General features: G+C 49.3%; 1 protein-coding gene across 7 annotated transcripts in view; it reads left to right on the forward strand.

Moving 5' to 3' along the window:
- The window catches only part of CDC42EP5 (CDC42 effector protein 5), a 64,960-nt gene that overhangs the window by 29,848 nt on the left and 11,328 nt on the right, over positions 1 to 23,784 (forward strand). For 4 of the 7 annotated variants that reach the window (XR_012328079.1, XR_012328078.1, XR_012328082.1 and 1 more), the window contains one exon: positions 71 to 200. The exons of the other annotated variants lie outside the window; for them this stretch is intronic. The gene's annotated coding sequence lies outside the window, so the exon portion shown is untranslated. The remainder of the gene's footprint in view (positions 1 to 70; positions 201 to 23,784) is intronic. 7 annotated transcript variants of the gene reach the window in all.

Raw genomic sequence — 23,784 nt, forward strand, 5'->3', positions numbered from 1 at the left:
AGCAGCTGTTTCCCTACACGTCAGTCTCTGTTACCATCCCAAATGAGATGCGTGACGCCTCCTTTTTCAGAAAACAATTTCTGCGCGTCATAAACCCCAGATGTGAGCTCCAGACACGGTCCAAATACGCCATCAAGTGCCGCGAGCCCGATGCTGGCTTTCGAGCTGGACGGTCAGAAGATCAATGGTTCCCGCCCAAGGTATTTCCTCTCCCCCCACTTCAGTGGTTTGTGTTCATCTCCAAACGCTCCTAGATCATGGAATCCTGTTTGGGTTAATGAGATTTAAAACAAGCTCACGAATGGAGATGTTGGGTTCTTTCCTTCACAGCCTTGGTCATACTGGGGTTGATGAGAGACGTGACTGAGGGCTCCTGAGGAAGGGCAGACCCTGCAGAGAAAGGAAGCGTGATACACACAGAGCAGGAGGTTTGCCCAAAGCACTTCCTGGTTAGATGCCAGTTGTGCATTTTGGGGTGGAATACCACTCAAGCCATATTGTCCTTGTTTCTCCTGTTTGGTGATTGGGTCTTTCCTGACTTGGTCAATTCGGCCCCAGGTTTCTCCAGAGTAAGGCTGTTATTTCCCCTTTGTAATTAATCACTGGTCCGTGGGGAGGTACTTTGAGAGTTTGTACGTATCCTGCTCCTTATTAAATTTTCACTTTATAAGTTTAGCAGCTACTGACCCTATGCCATAGCAAAAGCGTCTCTTCTCCCAAACGCACCCATTCACGTGGAATCACATTGTTTATAATATCCCAGTACTTTTAAATGCCTGTAAAACACGGCCAGTCCTTCTTGTGTTTCTTCTGTCATAATAAGCAGACGCATCTAGCCTTTCTTATTTCCTCACGACTCAGAGGCCGTATGGTGTGTTTTAATTTCTGGTTGATCTCGTCCCCACTACCCGCATAGCTCTTCTCTTTGTGCGTTTTCCTAAGTATTCTTACGTTTTTATTTTTCCATATGGAGCTTAGTATCAACTTGTCTAGTTCAAGAAGAAAAGCTTGTTAAACTCAAAAGCTTTTGCACAGCAAAGGAAACCATAAACAAAACAAAAAGACAGCCCACGGATTGGGAGAAAATATTTGTTGCAGATGATGTGACTGACAAGGGATTAGTCTCCAAAATTTACAAACAGCTCATGAGGCTTAATATCATCAAAACAAACAACCCAATGAAAAAATGGGCAGAAGACCTAAATAGACGTTTCTCCAAAAAAGATATACGGATGGCCATGAGGCACATGAAAAGATGTTCAACATCGCTAATTATTAGAGAAATGCAAGTCAAAACTACAATGAGGTATCACCTCACACCAGTCAGAATGGCCATCATCAAAGAATCCACAAACAATAAATGCTGGAGAGGGTGTGGAGAGAAGGGAACCCTCCTGCACTGTTGGTGGGAATGTAAATTGGTGTAGCCACTGTGGAGAACAGTATAGAGGTTCCTTAAAAAGCTAAAAATGGAGCTACCATCTGATCTAGCAATCCCACTCCCGGACATATACCCTGAGAAACATATGGTCCAAAAGGATACTTGCACCCCAGTGTTCATTGCAGCACTGTTTACAATAGCCAAGACCTGGAAGCAACCTAAATGTCCATCGACAGGAATGGATAAAGAAGACATAGTACATATATACAGTGGAATATTGCTCAGCCATTAAAAAGAATGAAATAATGCCATTTGCAGCAACATGGATGGACCTACAGATTGGCATACAGAGTGAAGTAAGACAGAGAAAGTGAAATATCGTATGATATCCCTTATATGCGGAATCTAAAAAGAAATGATACAAATGAACTTATTAACAAAACAGAAACAGACTCACAGACTTGCAGAATGAACTTAGGGTTACCGGGCGGGGGGGGGAAGGATGGAGGGAAGGGATAGTCAGGGAGTTTGGGATTGACATGTACACACTGCTATATTTAAAATGGGTAACCAACAAGAACCTACTGTATGGCACAGGGAACTCTGCTCAATGTTGTGTGGCAGCCTGGATGGGAGGGGAGTCTGGGGGAGAATGGATACATGTATATGTATGGCTGAGTCCCTTTGCCTTGCACCTGAAAGTATCACAACGTTGTTAATCGACTATATTCCAATACAAAATAAAAAGTTTAAAAAAAAAGAAGAAAAGCTTGTTGGTGTATTTGGAGGACTGAGGTACATTTATAAATTAGCCTACGAAGAACTGACATGTTTGTGATGCTGAGTCACTCTGTCTAAGGATAAGGTGATTTTCTTAATTTGCTCAAATCTAATTTTTCCGCCATTCAGAAATGTTTGAAAGATATACATTTGCATGGGTTAAGTTTTGCACATTTCTTATTACATTTATTCCATAGAATTTTCCTTTGTTGTTGTTGACATTCAGGGTGAAGTTGGGATTTATTTGTGTATATGAAAATGGTTAGTTCATAGAAATTAAGTTTATAGGGACTACTAATTTGATTTTTTTTTAATGGTTGAGTGACTTTTATCATTGAGTCTCTAGGGCTTTCCAGTCTGCTTCCTTTCTACACCCTCCACTCTCACTGCATGATACAGCCCTCCCACCACATCCTCTTTCGCCCAATTCCCCAAGTTCTACACATGCATATTCTCCCCGGTGTTCATAGTCCTCCAAGAACTGGCTCATCCTGCCTTTCCAACTCTGTTTTCCAATCAATATCCCTGTCAGAGCAGAACAGCTGCAATCCATGTGAGGGCAGGGTCTTGCATTGCCAGAAATTCAGTGGAAAAAAAGAAAAGTTGGCGATGGTGCATTCTGAGTCCTTTAATATTCCACCCTCTTTTTGGGGGGCAACTGGCCTAGTTTCCTAGCACCTAGAGAACAATGAAAAATTTGTGTAGATGCAAGAATTATAAAGATAAGTCTGATTTGGAAAGCCTATAATACTACAAAATAAGAATCTAGAAGTGTAAAACCCTCATAAAAACAATAGGAATAGGACATCCCTGGTGGCGCAGTGGTTAAGAATCTGCCTGCCAATGCAGGGGACATGGGTTCGAGCCCTGGTCCGGGAAGATCCCACATGCCGCGGAGCAACTAAGCCCGTGCAGCACAACTACTGAGCCCACATGCCACAACTACTGAGCCGTGTGCCACAACTACTGAGCCCACGTGCCACAACTACTGAGCCGCATGCCACAACTACTGAGCCCACATGCCACAACTACTGAGCCGCGTGCCACAACTACTGAAGCCTGCGTGCCTGGAGCCCGCGCACCACAACCAAGAGCAGCCCCCATTCACGCAACTAGAGAAAGCCTGCACACAGCAATGAAAACCCAATGCAGCCAAAAATAAATACATAAATAAGATTTAAAAAAATAGGAGTAAATTCATTCTCCCAGGCCAGGATTTCCAGAAGTTTCCTTAAGAGCTGATGGAACCAGATGACAACTAGGACAGGACGCCCTTTGTTTATTGCCTTTCTTTCTGTTGGCCTTCCAGACCATTCTTGCATGTTTCTCCCTTTATCCTAGTTAGCCGTCTCCACTCCAGGCCACTCTCATCTGGCCTCTGCTACCCCTCAGTCAGTGTAGAAAGGTGCAGGCTTGTACCCAGCGCCCATTTCTTTCTCTCCCTCCCTCGGGCAGCAACCTTCGGTGGCCGGGCTGTGGTTTCCTTTGTTAGAGAGCTGCCATGTTAGGTACTGCTGGGGTCCTAGGCTAGATGTGCAGCAGTTCCAATGGGTGTGGCCTGAAAGGATCTAGAATTGTGGTCTGATCTAGGAGGTGACTAACCATTGTTCAGCTCTGCTCTCAAAAGGGTGAGAGGACCTTCTAACTTCAGAACTGAACACATTGGGTGGGAGGGAAAAGAGGAAGCAGAGATTGAAAGAAAGATTGTCATATGATACAGAAGGCAAAGACGCAGAGACTTTCAGCAGGGCTGGAGTCAAGTGAACAGACACTGCATTAAATCCATTGACTTCAGGTTTTCAAGCACACGTTTTTAGCCTCTGTTTCATATCCCTCTGGGTGACCTGCTGATTTCGTGTTCGATCTGGTTGACAGCTCTGTAGGTCTCAGCATCCCACGGACAGCATCCCTTCTCAAGGATGCCTACATGGCTCTCCACATTTGGGGGAAGGACCTTATCTGAAACAATTGCAGCCCCAAACCATGAAGAATGAAACCATCCCTGGGGAAAATTCCAAGCAATGGGGAATAGGAATACATTCCTGTGAATGAATACATTCCCAAGTGTCCATGCATACATTCCCAAGTGTCCATGCGTACATTCCCAAGTGTCCACGCGTGCATTCCCAAGTGTCCACGCGTGCATTCCCAAGTGTCCACGCGTACCTTCCCAGGTGTCCACGCGTACCTTCCCAGGTGTCCACGCGTGCATTCCCAGGTGTCCACGCGTGCATTCCCGAGCGTCCACGCGTGCATTCCCGAGCGTCCACGCGTACCTTCCCAGGCGTCCACGCGTACCTTCCCAGGCGTCCACGCGTACATTCCCAAGCGTCCACGCGTACATTCCCAGGCGTCCACGCGTACATTCCCAAGCGTCCACGCGTACATTCCCAAGCGTCCATGCGTACATTGCCAGGCGTCCATGCGTACATTCCCGAGTGTCCATGCGTACATTCCCAGGTGTCCATGCGTGCATTCCCAGGTGTCCATGCGTGCATTCCCAAGTGTCTCTTCCTTTGGAAGGAAAATTCTGCAGGGTATTCTGTACACTCTCAGAGATCCTGGTGGAGTCTTGTTCACATCACCTCGTGCAGGGACCTCAGTAATGCATCCCTATTTCAGGAATTCCTTTCCTTCAAGCTTTCCCTATCCCACTCCCTCATTCTTGCTTCTCAAATAAACTACCCACACTTACATCCCTGTCTTAGGTCCTGCTTTCAGAGTAACTCACAGTAATTCAAGGATGGGAAAATGCCATGAGGTGTTTTGTTTTTATTTTTTTCCAATGACACGATCTTTTGTCTAACTGCTCGAGATCACTCACCTTAACCATTCCAGGACTTCTTGGACTTGACCCATTTATTCGTCCATTCACCTTTCACGAATCTTATCCCTGTTCACTAAAAAAATATTAAGGCATGTCAACCCATGGCCATCCCAGGAAATGAGGAGATAAAGTTGAGCAAAGCAGATGTGTTCTCTGCCCTCATGGAAGGTCTGGTGTTGTACGAAAGACTAAATAAACAAAACAATTACACAAATCTAAAGTGGGAAGAAGGATTAGTCCTCTGGGAGAACAGTTTAAAGAAATAAGAAAAATAAAGAAATAACCAATTTTATTAATTTGGATTTGAAGGTGGTAAGGGAAAGCTAAATTACTTAAATTATAGCTAAATGCCCAGAATCAATCAGCATTTTCTAAATTAAGTGAATTATAAGGAAAGAGAAGGAAACATTACAAACTATCATGGGCAAGTCTTCAAATGGGTGAATCTTAACACAGTAGAAGAAATAAAAATATCACAGGCATGTTCAATCCTAATTGATTCCTGAATGTGTTTCACTCTACAATCAAGCCTTTACGAGATACACAAAACACGATCTAGCTGGGATGCATGGTTAACCTCCAATTTACTTTGGGAGCGTGGGTGTTCTGGGATCCGTAGGAACCCATGTTTTATTGTCAATTACATGTCCTGTGACACTGGGAAGGATGGTCCCAACTCTAACCCCAAGTTGCATCTCCAGGGTGAGGTTCACGTTCTGATTGGATTTAGTTAAGGGTGATCAGTTGCAGAGTTTATTGGTACGTGAGGGGAACCCCAAAATTCCAACATGTGGATTCTTCTCTATGGTCGGTCAACTCTCCCATCAGCTGGGTCATTCTGAGCATGTTCCAGACTCTGACTTTCTCCACTCTGTACATAACATCCTCATTGCCTTTCTTCAGACTACCAGTTGAGTGGAGCTGAGAAGAGATTTGTCTCAGAATAGAGTAAATCCTGTGCCTGACCCCCACTGTTTAACTGGACCCAGTGGACAGTGGGACCCAAAAGTCTAGATTGATTATCTTACTCCCATTTTGAAAGCATAAGAGTACATTTAGTCTTGGATTTGCTGTTATACAGACTATTTTATTTGTTTTTATTGAAGTGTAGTTGATTTACAATGTTGTGTTTCAGGTGTACAGCGAAGTGATTCAGTTATATATATATATATATATATATATACACACACACACACACACACACACACACACACACTCTTTCAGATTCTTTCCCATTACATGTTATTATAAGATATTGAGTAATAGTCCCCTGTGCTATACAGTAGATCCTTGTTGTTTATGTATATTATATATATATATATATATATATATATATATATATATGTATTACTGTGTATCTGTTAATCCCAAACTCCTGATTTATCCTTCCCCACTTTCCCCTTTGGTAACCAGAAGTTGGTTTTCTAGGTCTGTGAGTCTATTTCTGTTTTGTAAATAAGTTCATTTGTATCATTTTTTTTAGATTCCACATGTAAGTGATAGCATATGATATTTGTCTTTCTCTGACTTACTTCACTTAATATGATAATCTTTAGGTCCATCCATGTTGCTGCAAATGGCATTATTTCATTCCTTTTTATGGCTGAGTAATATTCCATTGTATATATGTGCCACATCTTCTTTATCCATTCCTCTGTCTATGGACATTTAAGTTGCTTCTGTGTCTGGATATTGTAAATTGTGCTGCAGTGAAAATTGGGGTGCATGTATCTTTTCAAATTAGAGTTTTCTCTGGATGTATGCCCAGGAGTGGGATTGCTGGATCATATGGTAGTTCTATTTTTCATTTTTTAAGGAACCTCCATACTGTTCTCCATAGTGGCTGCACAAATTTACATTCACCAACAGTGTAGGAGGGTTCCCTTTTCTCCACACCCTCTCCAGCATTTATTGTTCGTAGACTTTTTAATAATGGAGCACAGAGTACTTAAAATTCCTTCAGTTGAAAGCTCTTGGCACTTGGACAGGGCAAATTCTGTGACTTAAACCTATTTTTCTTCATTTGCAAGGTGCTAATTTCATGCCCAGAGACAGGTTAGGTTGACCAGATGTTCAAGCAGATGTTACAGTAGGATTGTCTAAAAGACAATATGAGGACGGATTTGTTCTAGAACTTTCTCATGTTTTCAAAAAAAAGATACTCCAAGTTTTTAGACTATCTCTTGAGTGCAGGAGAGCAATGGGATTCAGTTTTCCATAAAAACAGCGTCCATCTTCCTCACCCTGTGTCACTTCCACACCACACACACCATGTTTCCAGAGCACTCAGTATCTCCAAGTGTTTAGAGGATGGATTGGCTGCCTTGATTTCCGTTTTCTTCTGTGCATATCTCATTCGATTTATTACCACCACATCCTGTCAGTCACTCTGTTGTCGGTCACCCAGACAATATAGAGGTCAAACCACCAGATGTCTGGAGTAGTATTTGACCAGCCAGATATTAGAGGCATGTATCCAAAGAGTAAAAATCCCTCTGCACCTAAACAGGGGCTTGAAAACAGGTGACAGGGAAAGCATATTGCTGCTGTTCGCCTCTGCAGAGTAGGATCCAGGACTCCTCAAGACATGGCTCCTATAGAGAAGAGGAGAGAGAGGATCAGGGAGCGGGGAGGGAAGGGGGAGGAGAGGAGGGAGCTGGAAAGACTTTGGGGTTTTTGGTGACAATGCCTTCCACCTGTTGGAACAGGAGCCCAGTGGGAGGTGGCGGTACCTGGACTCCAAGGAGGGCAGAGGTGGGGAAAGACATGGTGCACCCAGAGAGGTAGGCCTGCGGGATCCCCAGACACCATGATACGTTGGAACAGGTGGAGAGGGAAGAAGGCCCCATGGACAGCTCCTCACCTGTGACCACCAGCTCCAGGGGGTTTCTGTGCTCAGTCAAGGTGGGCCTCTATTAATAGAGGCAGTGAAAGTGCTGGGCAGTGTCTCCACTCACTACAGTGATGGGCAATCTGGCCTCTGTCTCATGTGGATCGAACTGGGATGTGAAAGGATTTCTATCCTGTTCCATGTCCAGGTGGAACACCTTAACCCCAGCAGGGCCCCTGCACACATTGGTCACGGGCCACCCCCAGAGGATCACAGAATCTGGCTTGGCCCAGATGGAGGGTCTGGGCAGGGACCCTAGGAGAGAAGCACAACAAGGTCTCAGGGTCCACTGTGACAACATAGACTTTTCTTCCCTTCGAGGGACAGGAGGGACATAATGCAGAGATTGACCCTCCCAACTTAGGTCAGCCCACGTGGCACAGAGCTAAGCAGGGACTGCAGGGGTGACTGTCCCCCCCCCCCCCAGGAGCCTAGGAGGTCCTGGAGTGGAGGCTGGATGGAGGCAGGGCCTAGACCCCACCCAGTATCTCCTGCCCCCTCTGTCCCTGGAGGCCTGAGCCCAGGAAGGGGGCGGGATCAGGGGATATGGCCGGCCTCTCGTCATTTTCTCCGTACTTGTCCTGGGGTGGGAACAGTGCCCGGCAGGTCCGGAAGAGAGCAGGACAGGCTCCCAGGGGCCACAGTGGGGCCTACATCACTGGTCTAACAGGAGAGAAGTGGGTGCTCACAGGCCCAACTCTAGATTTCTCTATTTGGGTCACAAAGACCTTGGGTTTTAGAAGGTGTTTCTAGCTAGATGTGTCATAACCAGACTCAACCCAAGTCCAAATGAAACAAGCATGGTATTAACTCATCAGAGATAAAAAACATGACAGGTAGATAAACAGGTAGATTGATTGATAAATAGCTAGATGATACATAGATAGATATATAGATAGTTACCTAGACACTAGATAGGTAGCTACACAGATACATACACAGCTACGTAGATAAATCCATGGATACATGGTTACATAGATAGACACACAGACACTTACATAGACAAACAGATCACAGTGTAGAATATCGGTGGGGAAACTTGCTCAGCTTCTGGTCCCTACAGGCTGACTGTTCCCAAAGCACACGTTTCCTCACCCACACACCTAGGTTTCCCACATGCAAAAGGAGAAAATTCTTCCGACAACTTCATGTTATTACATCGGGAAGTGCACGGAGACGTACGTGGCTCGTTGGGAGAAACTCAGTCCAGGCCTCCCTCATGTTCTCCAGGGCAGGTTTCACCCTGTCAGGTACAATGCTTTGTCTCTGTGCCCCTCTGTATCCTGTGAGCCTAGGCTGTGCTCTCCACTCTCACCCCTGCCTCCAAGCTGGCTCAGGTCATTTCTAAACTGAAAGTTTCTTAGTCTACGGGTGTGAATGCACTAAAGAAAAAATCGTGTTTGTCCAACATGGGTGGGCGGGGCTTCTTGGACTGTTCCGTGTACAGAGAACCAGGTGGGTCTGGGATGGTGGCTGGATTCTCGTCTGGACTCTGCTGAGGTTCACAGGACACGGGCATTGTGCCTGGGCATGGGCTGTCTTGCAGCTCGCACCCCTGAGTACTTTGAGTCCTACCATCGTGTCACACGGGGAGGGGCCGGCCCTGTGAGGATGAGGCTTATCAGGGGGTCGGGACACGGAGGGAGGGAAAGACCTGGGGTTTCTCAGGGTCACAGCCCAAGGGAGGGGCTGGCTGAGCCCACGGTACCAGGTCGGTTCACAGGCAGAGCCGGATTGTTCCGGGAGGGACTTCGTCAGTGTCCTGGGGTTAGCAAGGTGAGGTCTAAGAGAGACGGAGAAGGGTCTGCAGCGCCGTCTGTGATGTCCTCCTGGCACTTGGTGGGGCTCAACCCGTCCAAGGGCTCAGACCTGAGGCTGATCCCAGGCTTTACATTCAACCCCGGGGGACACCCAGCCCCAGTGGTCGCTTTCATTCAAGGAGAAGAGAACCAGGTTCTTGGTGTGTGAAATCCTTCCGGGCATCGAGGTCCTTGTGCTTTATGATTCGTGGCCCAAACCCCCATATCTGCCCAGACCCCCAGTTCCCCCAGCCCAGCGCCTCTAAGAAACAGGTCCAGAGCCCTGGGCTCTGCCCTGAGACAGAACCCAGGAAGGCGTCCTGCAGATTCGGGGGTGGTGTGGCTGCAGCAGGAGGGCCTGCCCCACATGCTGCCAGGAATGTGGGCTCCGCAGTCAGAGTCACTCTCCTTTGAAAAGCACTTCTCTTTCTTTGTGAAAGCAACAACCCTCATTTCCCAAAAAACAGGATGAGAAGGATGACGACACACTCTCTGTTGAAACTCGTGCCCGTACAGACACTCAGACACAGCAGCTCTGCAGCACTGTTTACTGCCAACCAGACCCGTCACTCATTTTTATATGATGTCACCCCAGATAGGAAAGCTGGTGGGAGAGGGGCAGGGGGACGTTACTGACAGAGGGCCGTGCTCCGTGGAACCTGCCACAAACCTACGAGTGCTGTCACGGAAGCAGCACACAGGCAAGGGCGCTGTGGAAGGATTTTTAAGTGAAAAAGCAGTAAAAGTGGCCTCTCAGTTATTTTTCTTGGTGGGAAAGAAAACAATGATATATACACTTAAAAAAAAACCTGGGAGAAATAATAACAAGAATGTGCATTTGTCTAGCTCTTTTCTTTTTTCTTTTTTGTCTGAATATAGTTTTCTTTACTCACTCTGTTGTCCAGTTCGGTTTCAGATTCAGAGAGCGACCCAACCTCACTCTCACTCACGTTCTGCCCCTGTACCTTCAGCATTGGTTCTCTTCTCCAGGACCTCAGAGAGTTCAGACAACATGGTCTCTTATTCAACAAGCCCTGTTAGAACAATGGCATCAAATTTATTATTCAAACTGGGCACCTTTTATTTGAATTATTCAGATTTTAAATAATTTGATTTAAATGAACCATTAATCACTATTTAAATTTTTTTTTAATTGAAGTATAGTTGATTTACAATGTTGTGTTAGTTTCAGGTGTACAGCAAAGTGATTCAGATGTGTGTGTTATATATATATATTTTTTTCTTTTTCAGATTTTTTCCATTATAGGTTATTATAAGATATTGAATATAGTTCCCTCTGCTATACAGCGGGTCCTTGTTGTTTATCTGTTTTTTATATAGTAGTGTGTATCTGTTAACCCCAAGCTCCTAGTTTATCCCTCCTTCCCCTAATCACTAACTCTTTATCAAGAAGCTCCGGGTTTGGGGAAGAGGTTCTGGTTTTCAGGCTGATGGTACTTGATGCCATCGGAACAAAATGCACAGTCATCTGAAGTAGGGATTTTGTACTATTTTATATTGTTGTTGAATCTTTTCTATAATTCAGAAAAATCATTTGTTTTGATCATTTAATCTTTTTTTTATTGTATTATGAAACAATGTACCACCTTCTTGGAATCAGTGATTTCTCATTGACAGGACTCTACTTCGTGTTATCAAAGCACCATTAAAAGCCCTACGTGGTGTATGTCATTCCTTAGGAAATGAAAATGTGGAGAAGTTAGATAGTACTGCATATAAATGAACATACTGTCATCGGTATGAATTATATTTGTGTGTATGTGTGCAAGCACATGTGCATGTGTGTGCATGTATTTGTGTGCGTGGGTGTGTACGTGTGTGTGTGTAAGGTCATGATGCACGGCAGTTCAGCAGAAGAAATGAAAAGTCTTTATCAGTGATCTGGTCTCAGGAGCTGCCCCCACTTAATGGCAAGACACACACATACACACCCCCCCACACACACACACACCCCCCCCACACACACACCCACACCCCCCCACACACACACACCCCACACACACCCACACCCACCCACCCACCCCACATATACAGACACACACACATACATACACATCCACACACATACACGCACACATACACACACACACACCCACACATACACGCACATCCACCACACAGACACATCCACACACACATCCACACACATACATACACCCACACCCCCCCCACACACACCCACACATACACCCCACACACACCCCACACACCCACCCACCCCACATATACAGACACACACACATACACACATACACATACACACCCCACACACACCCACACAACCACACCCACATACAACCACACACCCACACACACACATGCACCCACACCCACACACACCCCACACACACATACACACCCACACATACCCACACCCACACACAACCACACCCACACACATACACACCCACACACATACACACCCACACACACACAGAGTACTGGAGTTTGATACTTAGCCCCTCCCACTCATTATCAACAGCCTCTATGGCATTTATTCCATCTCAGCGTCCCTCTCCACACTCCTCCCAGGATGGTGTCCAGGGTAGAGGTAGCAATTGTCTGATGTCACTGTTGAGATGACTCTGGGTACCTGCTGGCCCCAGGTCGGAGCTGACTGGGTGTGTGGGGTTTGCTCCCTGGGTGGCTGGAGGCCCTGCTGATGTCGGGCCCAGTGGGCAGGGGGTTCATCCTCGCTCTGCTCCCTGAAGGCTTGGGGACCCTTCACGTCATCCCAATGTCCACTTTGTCCAGGGGTTGTGTCTGAGCATCTTCTTCTGCCCCATCTGGTCCGGGTGGGATCTCTCCTCCCACCATGACAGGACCCACTGTGACCCCCTGCTGGTCGCCCCCCTGGACACACCTGGGGCGGGAGGTGTCCAAGTGCAAGGTAGACCCTCCCTCTCTGGCCACGCAGCACCGCCACATGGCTCATCCTCCAGGTGGCACTTGGGGACCTCAGAGCAGGAGACGATGTCCATTCATGCAGGAAAGTCCCTACGGCCCAGGGCCCTGAGTTTGTGCTCTGTGTCCGGTGGGTCAGAGGGTCAGGAAGAAGAAACTAGTCCTGACGTCCTGTTTCCTGTCCTCTCCCTCGGTCCTCCTCCTCTCCCCACCAATACCCCGAGATGGGAGAGGCTTTTCTTTTTGTTTTAATTGCCCCCAAACCCTGTCTGCTCCCTGCTGTGGCCTGGACTCACAGGGATCCTTTTCAGTGGAGCAGACGTTGGACCTGGTCAGCCATCCATGCTCTAGGGGGTAGAATAACGAGGAATCCTCTCCAGGAGTGCCAGCTCTCCACACTTCTTTTTGCTACGTGCCCACCTGTCCGCCTGTCTACCTGGGGCTAGAGTCAGACCAGATTTTAGGGGAAGTGCACCATTCTAACTGTGATGGTGAAATTATGTGTCAACCTCCCTGGGCTAAGGGACCCCCAAGAGCTGGTAAAACACTATTTCTGGGCGTGTCCGTGAAGGAGATTCTAGAAGAGATTAGCTTCGGTTTAGTGGCCAAGTGAAGAAGAGATCCACACTCACAATGTGGGCAGCTCCATCCCATTTCCTGGGGGCCCCGACAGAACAAGAAGGGGAAGGGTGGTGAATCCCCTTTCTCTTCTTGAGCTGGGCTGTCGAGCATCTGCCCTCAGACTTGAGAGCCCCTAGTTCTTGGGCCTCCGGATGCTGGGATTTACACCAGCCACCCTCCAGGTCTCAGCCTTCACACCCACACTGAATCCTACCACCGGCTGTCCTGGGTCTGCAGCTCCAGATGGCAGGTCATGGGACTTCTCCACCTCCGTAACCCCGTGAGCTTGTTCACATGATAAATCTCCTCTTACAGATACCCATATAGCCTGTGTAACAGAACCTGTCAGTTCCATGTATCTGGAGAAGCCTGAATAATACAATAATAGTGGGAAAATGACGGAGAGAGAGAGAGAATGAAATAGAGAAATTCAGCCCAGAGTGGAACCAAGGAAACAATGATGAAGACTTGAGTTAGGAAGCAGATCTCTGAAGGAGACTAACCTTGAGTACAAATAGGAAATTAAAGATCAGTACTAATTAAAACTGAGTTGCAAGGCTGGGCCCCCTCTGAGCCAGGACAGAAACCTTCCAGCTGGTGAGATGCAGCTGGTCCTGAGGTCAGAGCTGTGAGTCAGGTGCCCACATGGGCCTGCAGCCCCCGTCACTCAGAGCTGGCCAACCTTGGGCAGGTTAACTAATGTTTTAGTCCCTAGTTTCTTAAAAAAAAAGAAAAGAAAAGAATAGGGCATAGGGCATTCTGTGGAGGGTTTGTACAATGTTTAAGTATGCTAATGTTTGCATAGAACTAAAATAGCCATTGCACCATTGTAAGAGCTGGCTGAAGTTTTAAAATATTCTTGAGATATATAAGAACATTTCAAATGCCAGGCCTGTAACAGGCATGCACGTTTCTTCTGTTTCTATCAAAAAAATACACAAGACGCAAAAATTGAAAACTGGATGCTGGCGGCCCCTAGCGGGTCTTCAGGGTAACGTTTCGTTTGAATCTGAGTGGGAACCGCCGGTCTGACCCCGTAAGTAGGGCGGTGACCACCTACACGTCCCACTCACAGCGGAATCGGGGCTCTCCGGGCGAGGGGCTCCCGGTGACCCCACGTCCTTGGCGGCGCAGCTGGTCCCTCTCCGGAGACGTGGTCGTGCAGATCCCAAGTGTTTCCATGTTGAGACAGCACGGAGCGGCCTTGTTTAGAAGCCCTGTAGCTTCAGCAACAAGGCTAAGTAATCAAGTGGGCAGTTGTGGACGGACCTAAATCTGTGTGAACTGAATGAGGAAAGAATATATTTGGTTATATCTGTTCATATAACACGTCCATGAGGCCCGCACGTGTCAGTGATGGAGCGGGGGCGGGGTCAGGGAGAGAGGCATGAGGTCTCCCAGGTGTGGAATTCAGAGGGCGCTGGGCGGACTGACATTGTGCACGTGGAACAGAAGATGACGAGCAGACTTAGGCAGATATGGGGGTCTGCTTTCTGCGCAGCCAAGGCAGGGTAAGCCCTTACCCGGGCGGAGGCCGTCTCACTGTGCGTTTCAGCTGTGTAACTATTGCAGCCAATAGACCCAAAAGTGTAACGACTCACGTGATAGGAATTAGAGCCTCTTCCATGAAACAGGTGAAGCTGGTTCCAGCTCAACAGGGAGGTGCTTTAAAATACCGTGTATTAATTTTAAAATGTGAGGGAGCAGATCAGGAGATGCCTGCCATTGAAAAGATACTTCATCACAGTTCCCAGGAGGAGGGAGCATGCATGCCACCCACCAGGGCCACGTAGGGAAGCACCAGAGACAGAAAGAAGGAGATGGAGTGAGGGGAAAATGGGAGCCTTTACTGTGGTTTCCACAAGAAGGAATGGGCAGGAAAGGGTAAGCAGGCATGGGATTGGCTGGATTAATGATTTCAGCGGGTTCTGGGTGGAGGGGGCGTCCCTAGTTGTCATGTGCTTGGCCCTAGCGTGACAAGGGCGGATGGGTCGTGGCCCAGACTGTGGACCCCCATAAAGGAGGGGGTGCGGTGTGGACTCTGGGTTGACTGGTTTGTATTTGATAAGTGCACCCCAGGAAGAGGATTCTTGCTCAGGAGCTGGGGCAGGGTGGGGGGCAGTGAGGGAGGAGGCGGGAGGACAATGCAAGTGACTCAGGCATATTATCGGGTCATCTAGGAAAAGGTGTGTCCAGTGTCGACATTAAAATTAAATGTCGTTATTTTACGGGCAAAATGAGTTTATTTAGGAATGGCAGAGGAATTGCGATTCAGGACATTCAAACTACGGCAAACCACAGTCAAGTCCAGAGAACAAGGAAGAGGAATGTTACTTTACAGAGAAAAAGGAGGAAGCTGGAAGGGGCTGCTTTGACTGAAAGTCCCTTGGAGAAAACCAAGAGGTCAGGCTGGTGGTGGTTTCTCATTGGCTGGGCTTTGCTGTTTCTCCTTGGCTAGGTTGTGACTGTTTCTCATTGGCTGGGCTGAGGCTGTTTTCTCATTGGCTGAGTTGTTGCTTTTTCTCATTGGCTGGGCTCTGCTGTTTCTCATTGGCTAGGTTGTGACTGTTTCTCATTGGCTGAGCTTTGCTGTTTTCTCATTGGCTGAGTTGTTGCTGTTTCTCATTAGCTGAGCTGGTGCTGTTTCTCATTGGCTAAGTAGTGACTGTTTCTCATTGGCTAGCCTGTTGCTCTTTTCATTGGCTGGGCTTTGCTGTTTCTCACTGGCTGGGCTATTGCTGGGCAAAGAGAAAATCATCCTTCTTCTGAAAATCAAGCTTCTTCCTGCCCAGGAATGTAAAGTAAGCTGCAGCAGAGGGTAGGGGTGAGAGAGCTCCCCTTTAGGGCTTCCCAACTCCGTTTTAAATTAGGTTTCCCTTTATTAATTTTCACAGTAGCATATGCATGTATGACCCATGTTAAAGCATCAACTTTAGAGAAACCTGAAATCTGACTAATACAAGGGGTACAGCAGGCTCTACTCTATGGGGTCATCCTGGGAACCAGGTGCCACACTCAGCGTGTGGGTCCAAGGTCACCCAGGGCATCCATACCCATCAGCAGAAGGGAAGAGCCGTGAGGATCTTGTGTGGGAGGTTCACGGGCCAGGCTTGGAAGAAGCTCCGTCCATCCAGCTCACATGCCACTGTGAACTTCATCCCAGGACACACATAACTGCAGGGAGGCTGGGGAGATCATCTCGCTGGGAGCCCAGGAAGGGAGGACACGGTGCTGGTGAGCAGCCACGGTCCTGTCACACAGGAACCACCTGTCTTTCACTTTGAGCACCGGGTGGGGGTGGGGGTGTTAACGGGCTGTGGGGTGCGTTTCCAGTCTCCACTGCTTCTTCCCCGACCTCCTCTTACGTAGAGGTTCTAGGGACACAAGAAATAGACTCTCAAACATTGATCATTTCACAAGCTAGTGGAAGAAGGAAACATTCCTGCAAGGAGGTACTTAGAATTCAGAGTGAGGCATTCAAGCCCAGAGGAGCCCACAAGCGGAGGTGGTGCTGAGGCCCGACACCCGCTCAGGTAGACAGAATAACAGCCCCAAAGATGTCTGCATCCGACGCCCTGGAGCCAACTGCTGTGTTACCTTAGGTGCAAAAAGGGTCTTTGCAGGTGTGATTGAGTTAAGGATCTCGAGGGGGGGGATGAGCTTGCATGTTCCAGGTGGACCCAATGTAATCACCAGGGTCCTCGTAAGAGGGAGGAGGCAGGTGAGAGAGAGGGAAGGAGGTGCGACCACAGAAGCAGGGGTCCTAGTCAGAGGGAGGATTTGCAGAGGCTACAGTTCTCCTTGAAGGCAGAGGAAGGGGCCCCAAGGCAGAGGAAGGGGCCCCGAGCCGAGGAATGCAGACGGCCCCCAGACGCTGCTAAAGGTAAAGGAATGGGCTCTGTCCTGGAGGCTTCAGAAGGAGCGCAGCCCTGCTGACCCCTGATTTTAGCCCAGTTTAACATGTTAGCCTCTGAGCTCCTGAACTGTAGGATAATAAGTTGTGTTGTTTGGTGCCCCTATGTGAGGGGTTCGTTACAGCAGCAACTGCAAGCTTGTTGGGATGAACAGCCTCCAATCCCAAACCTGAAGGGCATTAGCCAGGTGACGGGGTGAAGGTCAGATCAAGGACAGTGTCCTACAGCTGATGGGTCCTCTTGTGTTTGGAGAATGCATGGCGTCCAGTGGGGATGAACTGAAGTAGGGGTGGGAAATGGGGACCTGCATGTTCCTCTGGGTGGACCTAAAGCCCGAGGGACCCTCCGTGTGCAGTCATGGTCTCATCAACTCCCTCGCCCGCTCCACACGTGTCCATGCGTGTGGGTGTGTGCATAAGTATATGCGTTTGTACAGTACATGTGTGCATTCGTGGGCGTGCACATGGCGGGGGGATGGCAGCTGTATCAGGTGGGGCAGGCCTGCGCCTTCACCCAGACAGAAGTCCCCTCAGACATCTCCCTCTCTCATCCCTGAGACACACTTGAATCAGAAAACAAGGATGCCCTTTGTGTCGTTTCCCTCACTAAGTTTTGAGTGAGTGTGGAGACAGAGACTGGGACCTAGAACCTGTGTACCCCGGCGCCACACGCAGGGCTGACGCAGTTGGGCCTGTGAGGACATTTATTGATGAACAAGGTGAAGCATGATCTAGAAAACATGGTCTTAGCTATCAGCTGCGTAAGTGTAGCCCAGATTCAAGGTCAGAAAATGAACTCTAGGAAGGTTTGTACAGTCAGCTGAGAAGACAATTAAAACGGATCTCTGGGGGCAGGGGAGGATTCACAGGACGTGTCTGGACTCAGCTGGGCGACTGTAGGACCAAAGCTGGGTCCTTGGAAACAGCCAAGGGACCACAGCTGGGTCTCTGAAACAAGTGCTACACGTCCTCTCCAAGGAGCTCGTTGATTGCGGGAGGGGCCACATGGTGAATGAATCTCCTAGAAGTTGATTGGGGGTCTCAGGACTCCAGCTCTTGCCAGCAGGAGAATTGACCGGATGACTTCAGGAAGGGCCGATTCCACAGGGAAACCCTCCAAATGTCCACTGCAGGCTTTTGCAAGAGTGCCCTCCCTTCTAGGCTGTTCAGACATAACCATCAGAGGTCCCCTGTCTCTCCTAGTGTCCAAGTGTGGAGGATGAGCTGCCGGTCCCTCTGTCCTTCTCTCAGTGCTGAGCGGGGCCGGCAGTGGACTCTGCCCACAAGGCGGCGCTGCGGAGCTGCGGCCAAACCCCGAGGTCTGGGGTCTGGCTGACCTGGGCTGGTTCCTCCCCTTCAGAGCCCTGTGCCTTTGGACGAGAAACTTAAACTTCGTTTCTGCATATTATTAATAATTAAACTTCGTTTCTGCATATTATTAATAAAAGGGGTGGTGGCTCTCAGAAGGTCTGGGAAGTGCCTCCCACGTTGGCTTGTCATGGCATTACTGCCATCAGGTGCCTGGGGTAGGGTTATCTCAGTCCCGTGGGTATTGTTATCAGGGACCTTATGAATATCAGTGACACCCCAGTGCCCTGCGCGGGCCAGCCCCTTCCTGTGGTCTCACCACTCCCTGATCCAAACCCAGGAGAGGGCCAGGCCCTGATCCCCAGCACAGACCCCCCCCCCCAGAAACCCCTCCAGGCTGAGGTCTGCTACTCACCAGCTGAGTAGTAGGGCTGAGTGTGGGCGGAGCTGAAGTCTCCACGGGTCCTGTGATCAGGGCAGGAGGGGGGCTGATGCTGTGTGGGGGCTGCCGAGGGTCTGTCCCCGGACCCTCCCCACCCTGAGCATCCGACAGCAGGCCACATCTGGCCGTCACTCAATCCCAGACAACACCCTGAGATTCCTGAGAAAATGGGGCCGGGACCAGGAGACCAGGGAGAGTGCCCCTGCTCCACTCTGCTGGAGCGTCACGCCCTCTGCACCTCCTACAGCGGTGCCCTGCTTTACTGCCCAGAATCCAAGTGGAATGTCTGCTCTGAGGCCCCAGGAGGGTGTGGAGGGGGTCAGAGTGTCCTGGATGGACCCTGACTCCAGGACAGCTCGGGGCTGACCACCCACAGGGACAGGGACGGCCTCATCCCAAAGGTGCCCCAAAGCACCATCCAGCCCTGGTCAGGGGCCCCCCTGGACCGTGTGACTTGCCCAGTGAGGAGTGGATCACAGCACAGGGGACACATGACCTGAGGCTCCACAGATTCTCACCCAGTGGAAAGGACAGTCAACACCATCTGAGGGGAAAGACGCAGGTTCCCTTGAAGGGGTCTGTCCTCACCCCATCTCTGGAAGCGCACCCCCCGCCAGCCCAGCAGGGACAGCTCTGTGCCCACCCTGATGCTGGGGCTGAGTGCCCAGGTCACCGTGGTGTCCAGGTGAGACCAGGCTCCAGGGACCTGAGCCAGGTGTGAAGGAAGAGAGATGTGTGTGCAGAGGGAAGAGGGAACCAGAGGGTTTGCGGGTCAGGAGGGGGCAGGGAGATGGAGGACACAGCTGGGGACAGGGTCCAGGGACCTGGGGCAAACCTGAGGGCAGAGCAGAGACCTCCTCACCTGTCACCACCAGCTCCAGGGGCTCACTGGGCTCAGACCAACCAGACTCTTTTATAGCGGCAGCAATAATGCCAGACAGTGTCTTTGCTCATTACGGTGATGCCAAATCTGGCCTCTGTCTGGTGTGGACCAAGTTGAGACACGTTATCCTCATTCTTTTCTTTCTTTTTTTTGTTTTTTTGCAATACGCGGGCCTCTCACCGCTGTGGTCCCTCCCGTTGCAGAGCACAGGCTCCGGACACACAGGCTCAGCGGCCATGGCTCACGGGCCCAGCCGCTCCGCGGCATGTGGGATCCTCCCGGACCGGGGCACGAACCCATGTCCCCTGCATCGGCAGGCGGACTCTCAAGCACGGCGCCACCAGGGAAGCCCTATCCTTATTCTTGAAGTCATTTCTGTTGTCCTTGTTCTCCAAGTGGAATCTCTTAACCCTATCAGGGCCCCGGCACACGAAGATCAGCTGCCGCCGGGAGATCACAGAACCCTGCCCCCAGATAGAGGGTCTGGGCAGGGTCCCTAGGAGGGATGAGAGCAGGATCTCAGGGTCTATTATGAGGAAACCACCACACAATGCAATTCACTCCTTTTAGTGTCTCAGTTCAATTTTTCTTTTTTTTTTTTGTGACAAACTTAGTTGTGCAAATCACCACAATCAAATTTTAGACCATTTTCATCATCCTCTCCAAAAGACCTCCCCACGTCCATTCTATGAGCCTCTAAATTCCCATCACTGCGGAGTGATTTTCCCCACTTGACTTAAGGACCCTGAGACTTGGTCACGTCTTGCTCAGGGTGACGTGGGAGGTGTCAGAGCAGGCTGGGCCCCCGGGCATGTCTTCTGCAGGGGGCGGCTCCCTCCCTGCCCACGGCCACTCTAGGGGAACAGAGACAGCTGGGAGGGTGGCACAGGACGGGAATGACCGGGTCATTCCTGGGACAAGGAGAGCAGGGGTCTCAGTCGGTAGGAATGATCTGGGCTGGTCTGAAGGACAGCTGCCAGTCCCAGGTAGGATTGTGTGGGGTGAGGGACGCAGTCTGCAGAGCGGCTGTGTGTGTGTGTGTGTGTGTGTGTGTGTGTGTGTGTGTGTGTGTGTGTGTGTGTGTGTGTGTGTGTGTGTGTGTGTGTGTGTGTGTGTGTGTGTGTGTGTGTGTGGGAGCTGGAGCACAGCTCTGGTCCCACATTCCCCAGCAGATGAGGATCCCTGTGTCCAGTGTAAGTTCCCTGTGCAGAAATCATCCCTGGGTTTTCTCTGTATTTTCTACCTTCATCTCAGTGTATTCCCATTTCCTTGTTACTGAGGCTCTGGAAACCCCAAATGTCTCAACTAGGCTGGGGGCAGGGGGAAGAGCGGGTTTGTAGCCCTGAAACAGGAAGCTGGCCTCACATTCAGCAAAATCCCCCATAGAGGCAGGGAGCTGGCAGAGGTCATTCACTCATTCATTGTTGTTATTGTCTTTATCTGGAGGTTAAGTGTGGTTTAAGGAGATGCAAGTTGACAAGGGGAGGATTTGTGATGTTTAATTTTGTGTGTCACCTCGGCTGGGCCATGATCAGTTATGTGGTCAGACATTCTGGATGTTTCTGCAAGGGTGTTTTTGGATGATACTAACATTTAAATCACTGGATTTAAAAGAATTATTTTTAATTAATTTATTTTACTTATTTATTTTTGACTGCGCTGGGTCTTCGTTGCTTCGTGCCGGCTTTCTCTAGTTGCTGCGAGCGGGGGCTACTCTTCGTTGCAGTGTGAGGGCTTCTCACTGCGGTGGCTTCTCTTGTTGCGGAGCACGGGCTCTAGGCACGCGGGCTTCAGTAGGTGTGGCTCACAGGCGCTAGAGCGCAGGCTCAGTAGTTGTGGCGCACGGGCTTCGTGGCTCCGCGGCATGTGGGATCTTCCTGGACCAGGACTTGAACCCGTGTCCCTTGCATGGGCAGGCAGATTCTTAACCACTGCGCCACCAACGAAGCCCCTAAATCATTGGATTTTGAGTAAAGCAAATTGTCTTCCATAATGTGGGTGGGCCTCATGCAATCAGCTGATGGCCTGAATTGAGCAGAAGAATGACCTCTGCTGAGCGAGAAGGGATTCTGCCAGCAGACTGCCTTTGGACTGGAACCTCAGCAACAGTTCTCCTAGGTCTCCAGACTGCAGCCCACCCTTCAGATTTTGGACTTGCCAGCCTCCATAATGGTGTGAGGATATTCCATAAAATCTGTGTGTGTGTGTGGAGTATGATATGTATATATTCACATGCATCCTATTGGTTTTGTTTCTATGACAAACCCTGGCTAATGGGTACAGGGTTTCCTGTTGGGGTGATGAAAATGTCTTGGAGCCAGTTAACAGGGATGGTCGCACAAGATCGTGAATGCACCACATGCCACTGCATTGTACGCTTTCAGATGGTTAACGGTCACTCTTATGTTATGTGAGCCTTACTGCAGTAGGAAAAAAAGTAATGATGTTTGTAAAGCAGGCAGCCCAGCCCCGACATGTCAGGAGTGCACTCTTACTGCACTCGTACTATACACCCATAGCATATCCATAAAAGACAACCTGATGACCAGGCCAAGTCTAGGGTGCGTCCATTTTGCCGTCTGGCTACTTCCACCAGTGTAGAGCAGAAAAGAAGTTGTCTTCTCCTGATGACAGCATTCTGTGGCCAGTCTGGTCCTCATCTGCATACTGAGCTTCCCTGCCTCCTGAACAATTCTGGCTCCTTCTCTGCGTGGCCCCAACACCCCCGGACCTGTATCTGGACACCCTCCCTATTTCACCGTCAGGACCCAACCCCAGGAAGGTAGGTTCTGTGGCTGCTGTCCACGGTGCTGACGGGGATTTGACGGTTGAGTCTAGTTTCAGCACCATGGTCAGAGTCTATGAAGGCAACACAGCCTCCCCCATTTTCTGATATCTCAGTGATCAGGTAGGCATCCGCTGAGCCCCATCTTTGGTACTCTTCTGTAGACTCCGTGCAGGATTCAGATAAGACATACTCAGAGCATGAGGGTAACTTGGAAAAATACGGGGGATGGCTGTAGTTGGCAATGATTCAAACTCCCTTCACAATCCATGCATCCTGAATAGGGATAAAGCTGCTCAGAGGTCCGGGATGTTGGTCCCACACTCAGCATCACAGCCACTGGAGCAGACCGGCGTGTCGTATAATGTTCGTTTTCCCCTATCCACCTCAGAACTGTCCTTCACCAGACCAGGTTCAGGGTACCGGATACTGGGTATGACCAAAAGATAATGGACTGGGCTCACCCCAAACCGGTTTCAAAACCTAGATCTGCCTCTTGCCAGCTCTGTGTCCCTGGGAATGTCATTCTGCCTCTCTGAGGCTCACTTTGCTTTTCTGGAAAATGGCAATGATAATGGTGCCTGCTTCAAAGGAAGCAGGTGATCAGAGATTATTCTATTCTGTTTCTCATAGGAAGCAAGCAGTTGGGCTAAGAGCACGAGATCTTGAGCCAGGCATCCTGAGACTTGATCATAGCTCTGCCTTTTATTAACTTTGTGACTTAGGGAAAGTCACCCGATTGCCTCTACTTTGTCATCTATCCAATGAGGATAATGCCAGCACCTGCTTTTTGGGGTTTTGGTGAGAAACGAAATAGTTCGTACACGAGATGTGTGGAGTAGCGTGCCTGGCATGTACTTAGCACTCATTCAAGGATGTGAGCTGTTATGACTATTACCGTCATCGTCACGTGCCTAGACACAGCCTGGCAAACCGCTTGGGTTTGGTAATGATAGCTGCCTTTATGAATTATTGTTAGGATTTCTGTGAGGTTCCTTGGACCTCTGACACGGATGAAGAAACTAAAGCTACAAGTTGAAAAGTGGCTTGCCGGGGTCACACAGGCAAGAGCTCCAAGCCAGGGCTGGCTGACACCAGTGCACAGGCTTTGGTCACATTCCCGCCTGCCCACATTTAGCAGAAGGGCAGGAAGGACCTTAGGAATCCCCGACCCACCCTCAGGTGGAAGACCGAGGCTCGTGGTACTCTGGCCAGGAGTTTGCAGCAATT

Source organism: Tursiops truncatus, chromosome 19, assembly GCF_011762595.2.
Source record: "Tursiops truncatus isolate mTurTru1 chromosome 19, mTurTru1.mat.Y, whole genome shotgun sequence".
Taxonomy (NCBI): domain Eukaryota; kingdom Metazoa; phylum Chordata; class Mammalia; order Artiodactyla; family Delphinidae; genus Tursiops; species Tursiops truncatus.